This window comes from Cebidichthys violaceus, unplaced genomic scaffold, assembly GCF_023349555.1.
Source record: "Cebidichthys violaceus isolate CVI_PGR_0920_01 unplaced genomic scaffold, fCebVio1.0.p SCAF_12, whole genome shotgun sequence".
NCBI classification, from domain to species: Eukaryota; Metazoa; Chordata; class Actinopteri; order Perciformes; family Stichaeidae; genus Cebidichthys; species Cebidichthys violaceus.
The window spans coordinates 6,203,869-6,213,257 of NW_027176285.1; positions in this window are offsets into that span (position 1 = coordinate 6,203,869).

A 9,389-nucleotide genomic window follows, 5' to 3' on the forward strand; every position below is an offset into this window, starting at 1 on the left:
GTCAGTTAAGACTTGGTTGTCTGTTAGCTTTATGCTTGGATGCTACTGTGACTCCAAACAGGAGAAGTGAAAATGCTCAGCAGTCAGCCACACTGTTGCACAGTTTATAGGGTTCTTATCCAGCCGCCAGTAGATTAGAGTGCTGTTGCAGAAACTTCTCTTTCAAACCTGTCTCTGACCTTTGATGCAGATCGGGGCTCAACTCAGTTGGTGCATTTAGATTTCTTTTTTTGCGTACCTAGTAATTCAAAGCAGGTTGTGACTGAGCTAGGATGCTAATGTATCCCCCCACCGGAGCAGTGCAGCATGAAAAAGCCATTACAGCTGACAGAAAGGCCTTTTATTTGGAGAACTAAGCTCAGCTTCACATCAGGAACCAATTACTTTCAACTGCTTTCCTCAAAAAAAAAAAAAAAAAGTCGCTGAAGAACCCCCCCCTTCTCCCTTCATCCCCTCCAAAGCCAGCACCTTCCTCTCTTCCTTTATTCCTCCCTCTCTTTCTCATTCTCCCGCTCGCTGGCAGCTCACTCTTCAGCTAACCCTCCTTTTCCTTCCCGTCTCCCTCTCTATCTGGTTTTACTCTTCTCTCCTCCACCCTTTCCTGCCTACTAACCTCACTTTCATATGGTCTCCCGCTAATTTTTGCTTCTTTTTTTTCTTCTTCACAAAATTTCTCACTCTCATAACCTTTTCTTGCCCCGGTGCCCGGCTCTTACTGCACCACACTTATGTTTCTCTTTCCAATCCCCGTCCCTTGTTAGCATCCCTCCACCCCCCTCTAACCTCAAGATCTTGCTCCCTCTGCCTTTCACTAAGGTCCCTTTGTCTCCCCTTTGTCCTTCCTCTCTCTCCTTACAGTTACACTCCAAAAACAATCTAGGGATTAAAGATGAACTATGGAGACGTTAAAAAAAAAATCCCCAATAACACATTAAAGTCCCAGTGGAATGGAAGTTAGAGCATTGTCTGATGTGTAAATGTAATATTTGAGCTGTTATAGGAGGGATTTCAATCAAATCTTTCACATTTGATTGGACTGCTAAAACATGGGCGGGCTTGGAGTTTAGTGCGATACGGAGCTAGAGGACTGTTGGCTCCACACACACACACACACACACACACACACACACACACACACACACACACACACACACACACACACACACACACATGCCTCCCTCACCTGTTAGATCAGGAGGACAAAGGAGAAATGAAAGGGAAAATGTGGCTCTGTGTCACTGCGGTACATGCAGATAAAATTGGCAAAGTTTCAATTGAATGAATGAGAACTAAGCTATTTGGATTTGGAAATAAAAACAAAGTTTGCGGATATCCAAGCACACGTCTCATCCTGTCTCTTTCCATATTGCTTTGTCGGCTATTTAGATCCACAAACAGTCAGATTTGATATGACCAGTGTTGCTAGCTAGTCGCCCAAAAACTATTAACATAGAGACACATGATTTAAAATTGGGAAAATTCATTTTTTTAAATCAGTAACTACGCCTGCAGCAGAGAAGAGATTTTCATTTCAAATAAGGACATATAACAGAAATATATAGGATGAAATGTGGTCGTCAGTCTATAAAAGTTGTGCTAGAAGGCATCATGAATAATACGCTCTGTACTTGCAATTTTTGACAATGTGGCACTATGATTTACCATGCATTGCACAATTTGACGTGTCGGAAAATGAATGCCACGCAGCGTCACACAGATTCATGCAAGAACAACTCTAGTGAACAGATTTGTTTCTAAGTGGTACGTAAGAGTGATTTAGAAGAATTCGTGGCATTAGCAGATTTTCTTTTATTTCAGCATTTTCCCCGAGGATGAGTGGACCAGAGCCGTTTTACGAGTCATGTACAGACCACTGCTGATCCGTTCCGTTTTCATCTGCTGATTTACGACAGGAATGTCTTCTTTTTACTCCCGTTCGTGAAAGTACCTTGGACACAAACAAATTGGTGGATCAGGTAGTTCAATGCAGGACAATAGTTATCATGCTGAATTCTCACCAAATGTGCACCTCCTCATGAACAGGTGGCATTCATCAAGTTAAAAAGAGCGTTTCTTGTGAAGCCTATGCAGTTAAGAGAGCTCGGTGAATCCGACTTTGAGCACTCATACGTTCAAACCTCATGCATGCAGACCCTTTACGACATGCAACTAGCCTGCAATAACACCAATTATCACAGTGTCCAGGATTATATTTTTTGTCTATTTGTTTGTTATAACATTATATAATCTCAGATTCGAGTTCCTTTCAGCTCAACAATGTAACTCTTAACTCTGACATGTACAGTTTTGAAACACGATCACAGCTATCCTGCTGCGTGGAGTGTAAGAATGTGAGCTTAGCGTTTACTGAGGCAGAAGAAATTACAACCTATAAGTAAATACTGTACAAAAAAAAGCAAAGGAATCCATAATTGTGTAATCCGATGGGTATTGGCACGGGTGTACAAGGGATTTTGGTTCACATTTCACCTGTCAGCTAAACTCAATTAGTCGGGGATTTCATTGAAACTAAGTTTGCATCGTAAAATCACAGGTTTATATATTGAAACATATTGAATCTCGTCCCACAGGCATGCATGCGGTGGGCGTTTCAGTAACTGAGAACACACACACACACACACACACACACACACACACACACACACACACACACACACACACACACACACACACACACACACGCACATGCACACACAGAGAGCGGTGCCACGTCTGCGGTTCAAAGCCCAGTGGTATGGTACCATGTAAACACACCACTCAGTGGCATGGTTGTGGTAACCCTCACACACTCTCTCCCTCCCTCTGTTTCTCTTCCTCTCCTCTCTCTGTCTTTGTCGTTTTTTTCCCGACTTTTCTTCATTCCTGCTTTGCATCCCTCTCTCTATCTCACGCTGTCTCCTTCTGCTTCCTGTATCTCTGCGTCCGCTTCTTCCTTGCAAGCAATTGTATCTGCACATGTCAATTTGATTTTGCAGATGTCCGTCAACATCCGAGTCAACGCTGTATTCGCTTTGTCGTCGAGGTTCATCTGCAACGCGTTTATTTCTGTCCATGCCTGCTTCTGTATGAATATAGTTCTACCCAATGTAGTGTATTTACGGTATTGGATGTATCACATGTAGCGTTATAAACAGAAGTAATATACCATGAGAATATAGTCTCATTAGCTGGATTTCCATTCCCATCTTTTTATTTGCTTTTTGAAGCCTCACATGAAAGAAGCTGTACATAAACCAGCAAAATTAATTTAAATTGTGAGAAAAAAAGTTTTTACATTCACTTGAAGTGTTTTTTGCATTTGTGGAAAAAGAGTTGATGCTTTAAATGGATTATGGCTTCGACTTTAAAGGAATAAATTCTGACATGGCGAATATCTAACACGAAGATCTAGCCGCTTTCAGGGCTTTCTGCCAAAAAGGGTTAAGTTTAAGCCAAGCCATGATCTCTTTCCAACCCTTAACAAGTAGGTCCCAGAACAGTCCAGCCCAACCACAACCTTAAACCTGCCAGTGACAACCTTGCCAGAACCCTGTGTGAAAACACAAAAGCAATAGAAAACACATCATAAGCTACAAAGCTTCATATCTGCATCCAATAACTGAAGATAAAATGTCAGATGAATAGGCTACCGCAACCCAAAAAGGGTGCAGTTAGACAACCAAATACAAATTCCCATCTCAGGGACGATGACGTCAAGGTAACAACAACTTTAACCATAAAGTGATTGCTTGTTTGGTAATACTGTTTTGTCAGTACTTCCAGACCCAGCCAAATGCCAACAAAAGCAGCACAAATTGCATCTACCAGCCCATCTCTTTACCTGGCCCATATTAATCAAAAGTAGTCTCATTGGGTGTAAACCCTTGACTGTATATAAGAAGTGGACGTAGTCATTGTGATGTCATCTGCTGGTTTGTGGACTGATGTTTTGAAGCCTTGAGTTGGCAATCTTGGATTACATCCATCGCTGGGTTTTTTGCAACCCATATCTGGTCGGCAGAGGAGTGACATTGGGTAGCGACCTATTAATCACAAAGTAGCCCCACCCTAAAACATACTCTGCTTCATAGTCGGTTTGACTCTAAATGGACCATAATTTACTAAATGAACATCATGCTGTATTGAAGAAGACTTGAAACTAGAGATTGAGACCATAAACTTACATTCACTCCAAACCAGTTGATGGAAATGCACCCTCTTAGCATTTCTTTTTTAGCTCCAGTTTAGAAGTTTTCTTCCAATTTGTTTGACAACGGAATGTAAACACAGTGAGTGACTGAAAGATATTCAATGTGGCTCTATTTGTCCAGATTTAGTTTTCTATACGGAGTGTTACTTTCTGCGTATTGTGTTTTTAATCTAACCCATTGTTGTAGTGATCCTTCCTCAGAAACCCAAATAATAGTGAAGCATTGAAAAGTAATTGTTGACCATGGACGCCTGCTGAGAGGGCTAAGTCTGGACCAAACTGGTAAACAGACCAACATCCATCCCAACATTAACCACTGACATGGCGTAACAATGTCAGTTAGCTCTTAGTCATTTTAAGTATTAGTATGTTGTCAGTTGACACGACTACAGTTACATATCAATGTGTGCACTCGTATCATCAGGTAAGTAGTTAACACATGCATGTCTGCTCTTAGACACACACTCCTCCATAGGCTCTCACACACACACACACACATTCTTGGATAAAGAGCTATTTGTTTTAATGGCTGAGGGGAGGATGTGGATCTACCACCCATTGTGACGCTGTGCTGACTGCGGCGGTTCTCAGGCATTGTGTGAAGAAAATGAGCCCTTAAAACTCCACGTTAGAGACAATCGACTCTAAAAAGCTGCATGTTCGAGCCACGGCAGCAGCTGGAGGTCCGTTGGTCTGCACATGTCCAAGACAAGGTTGTCCAAACCAAATCCCAGGTCAGCTCGGTAATTTAAATAACGGACGGACTATTGAGTCAAATCTCCACAGTCAAGTTGTTGTCAGCTTGCTGCCTAGATGGCAGAAATACAAACTCCATACATAAATTCTTCAAAATGCACTGAATGTTTGGCCAATTTAATTAAATAGCTGAAGTTTACCAAACTGGCTGGAATGTGTACGTGTATGTTTATTAGAGTATTTTATCTGCATTTTCTGTCAAAATCCCTTTTGTGGTTGTTGGACAAGCTGATATCTTTTACAGGAGCCAACTTAAATGCTACAGGCTCCTTCAGAGCCACATGCTGGGCTGTTCCCAAATGTGTTATTACAGAGTAAGAATAATGATCCAGATCCCAAGGGACAACTCTGTAAAAAAAAATAAATGGGAAGCTTTTATTATTTATATTTTATTATGAAAGGAGAGTCTGTGCCTCTGTTTAATGATTACCCCACTCTCAAGATCTGGTCACCAATTACACAAATGACTACCGTCTGTGCCCATGGCCATACATTTCTTACAAATAAACAAGCCTAGGTCTTATCTACAAACTGTACAAAAACAAGCATGAACTAAATTTGGATAGGACTCAAAAACCAAATGCTACACCGTTGCTGTGTGCCCTCAAGCAGGATAGCAGGGCAGAATGACTAGATTATTTGGGAAAAACGTATTCCTGACTAACGTCTAGTTCAGGGGTCGGCAACCTTTACTATCCAAAGAGCCATTTTGCCCTATTTTCCACCAAATACGTTTTGTCTGGAGCCGCAAAAGTTATTTGATATTACAGCTTATAAAGTTTTAAATATAGTTATATTATATATACAAAAAATATAGTTAGTTGTATTTATGAAAATAGAAAAAAAGACAATTCTTGACATTTTATTGCTATTTTACCTGTTATAACAATATCAAATTCTTATGAAGAGGAGAGTTTGCTGCAGCAGTTGAGAAATCATTCTTTTTCGCTCATCTCCAGCGTGATACTTTTCAGCAAATGCGGTGTGTTTGTTTTGGAAGTGTCTTTCTACATTACATTTTTTGCACATATCAAGCATACAAGTAAGCCGGCATCGTTTGCAGTGAAAGCAAATGAATACGTCCACGCAGAATTAAACAATCTATTTTCCTTGATGACTTTTCTTTTTTGGGATTCATCCATTGATAGTTTACCGAGGGTGGGGGTCTGCAAATCATGATTAGCCACCTGCAGGGAAAGGCGCTTGACAGCGACGTAATAGGATGTGACACACATTTTAGTTGACAAAATATTAAAACATTTTTTATTTTCAGTGACACAGTAGACGTAGCCACCCGCGTTCACTACTTGATTGGTTCTTAGCAGTCACGACGTATCCTTCCCTGATTCGTCACACCCTTATCATGTGACCCTTACCCGGAAATTCACAAACAACAGTTTTGATTACAGATCGACTACCAGGTTAATTTAACATGGACAACTGATTATAGGCATTACTGACTTTGTTGTCTTTACTAGCAGCTTTTGTTCAGTTAAAGTATGCATGTCTGCGGAGGAAACAGCTGTTATTGTAGTGATTAGTGAGCGGCTTGTCCAGCAGTCGTTATCAGACCTACTGAGCGGCCGTTGGTTAGCGGCTTTGAGTAACCAATCTACTTCCTGTTTACACCGGCCCCACCTATGTGCCCAGTGTACGTGAATAGTCACGTGATATTTGTTTTCAGGCATTGTAGTCTGGACGGAGATCGTCTCAAAAACAATGCTGAAACGCCGCGTGGACGGAGATCATTATTGTTTGTTAATTAGTGTGGATGTAGCCTCAGGGAGCCGCGGATCCGGAGCCGCGGGTTGCCAACCCCTGGTCTAGTTCAACCATCGTTAATCTGCTTCAAAAAGACTGAACTACTGCATGTTAGTTTGGGGCTCTCAGGGGAAAAAGGTCACCAAGTTTATTATTTAAGTGTCAACGGATTTACAACTGGAGAATTTCGACTAAGATTTTTTTTCCAATGTGTTTGAGTTTTAAAAAAGTTGTTTGGCAGAAACAGATAAAAGTTGAGATGCGATGCTGAGATGTGAACTCCAACTAAAAAGGTAGAAAAATGTCAATATGAAGACGGTTACGATGTTATTTTATTGTCATTGCACAACAGGGTTGCACATTGAAATGCAGATTGTGGTCCCATTTTGCAACATAACTAAAAAACCCAAAAAAGGAATATCATATGTGAAGTGTGGAATATTGTCTCTAAATATTCGTTGAGCTCTTTGCAGGCACCTCTTCTCACCAACACCACTGATGCTCAATGAATGGGTACCGATGATGTTCTGGTCAGTTTTAATCAGCCGTTGTAGAGCCCTCCTGTCCTGGGCCGTACACAACCCATGCCAGTTTGTAATGTCTCCAGTCAGGATGCTTTCTATTGCTCCTCTGTAAACCTTATCAAGAACGTGGCACTGGAATTTTGCCGTCTTAAGTTTCCTTAATAAATACAGCCATTTATGAGCTTTCTTCACCAGGATGGAGATGTGAGAAGACCATGTCAGATTGTTTGTGACGCTGATTCCAAGATCCTTTCACTTGTTCCACCTCAGCTCCATTGATGTAGACAAACCGGTGTCTTCCCCTCCTTTTTTTTCTAAAATCAACCATCAGCTCCTTGGTTTTACTGGCATTAGGCAGTAGGGTTTTTTTTCCCCTCTGAGCAACCCTCTGGAAGATTGTTGATTTCCTCTGAAGTCTCATCTTTGTTTGTGATCCGTCCGATGATGGTAGCGTCATCTTTCTTCTATGCAAGACTTTAATAGACAGATTCCTAACTTCACTCCAACTTTGTACCAACTACCTAACCATCATTTGAATGATACGCCTTCATTATATTAGGATGGTGGTGCGCCTCTGTCCAGAACTAGCTGGGCAAAAGGGCAAAAGACAATTTCGGAGAGGTTCTTTTTTTTCTACTTGGGGGTTTGCCGAACGTTCTGCGCGGGTTTCATGCTTGATGAGGTGTACATCATGTGATGGTATCTCCAGGTCTGAACTACAGCGAGATGGAGGGCGCTGCTGTGAAAAAGACATGAATCACCTTTCACGAGAAAAAAATAAAATCTAAGGAAACAAAACCCTTTCCAGACATCACTATTCAGTCTTTGGTTACTGTACACAAAGGAAATAATTGGATTCAACTGCATAGTTACATATATAACAGGAGAAAGAATCTAGTTACAAAAATAAATTCACTTAGGGCTTGGCTGGCAACACCCTGTTTATTCTATGGCAAATTCAATGAAAGGCTGGCCCTCCTCTGCTGTTACTCAACTCTTTCAAAACCGTCTCGTCCAAAATCTCATCTTTATGTTATTCTAGTCCACTTTGACCCCTATCTTGAAATGTCACATTCAGTTAATCCTCCTTCCTCTCCACATCTTCCATGTTTACCTGTCAGTGTTTTTATTACTCACTTCTTTTCTTATTGTTTTCACTCTCATTTGTCTCTCCCCCTCTCTCTGTTGTGGCTGTGTATATGTGTATGTGCATCTCCCCTGCAGTACGGTTCGTCTGATTTATAGGGAAGCTGCAGACTGTGGAGAGACTCTGGTTTCAGCTTTGAAGTCACAGCAACCACAGGACCTCTGGCTAACACACACACACACACACACACACACACACACACACACACACACACACAACGAGAGAAAGAGAGAAAGAAAGAGAGAGAGAGAGAAAGAGAGAGAGAGGACCTGTGGATTAAACACACACACTGTCAGTTCCTTTGCCAGAATCCTAAACGAGGGAGTCGGCGAGGGAGAGATGTGTCACAGACACAGTGAGCGAGGGAGATACAGATGGCATTGAGAAGTACGGGAGGAAGGAGAGGAAAGATATAAAAACCCTAAAATGGAGAGAGTGAGGGAGGGAGAGGGGGGAGAGGAAATGGTCCCTGCCCATAGAGCTAAAAGAACCCCTTGTCTGTTTCAACAAAGTCACATTTCAGCTCTCTTTAGTTCGCTCTCTTTAGTTCAGTCCCGCTTTTCACTTCTTTGTGTGTGTATATATATATATATATATATATATATATATAAAATAATAGTGTTTTTGTTTTGTATTCTGAAGTTACATTAGGTTAACATTTGTCACGTTTTACAGTGCAACGCGCAAAAAGTTTGAAATGCGTAAAAAAATTACGCATGTTGTGCTGTTGAGGTTTTTTTCATCGGCCTCACAAATCCCCCAACTTTCTGGAAGTATAATCCATAATCGCTAGAGTAGCCCCTTTTTAAATGGGGTTTAAAAAAACTTCCCCACTGAAGACTTATTTGAAACAGAACGTCTCATGCAGAACAAGATACCTGATACAACAACTGTGCAAGCAATCTAAACTGAAGTTATAAACCGTGGATTTCCAAAAAGGCATGACATCATAGCGGATGAACATAATGGGTGACTTGCCAATCCTGGATTA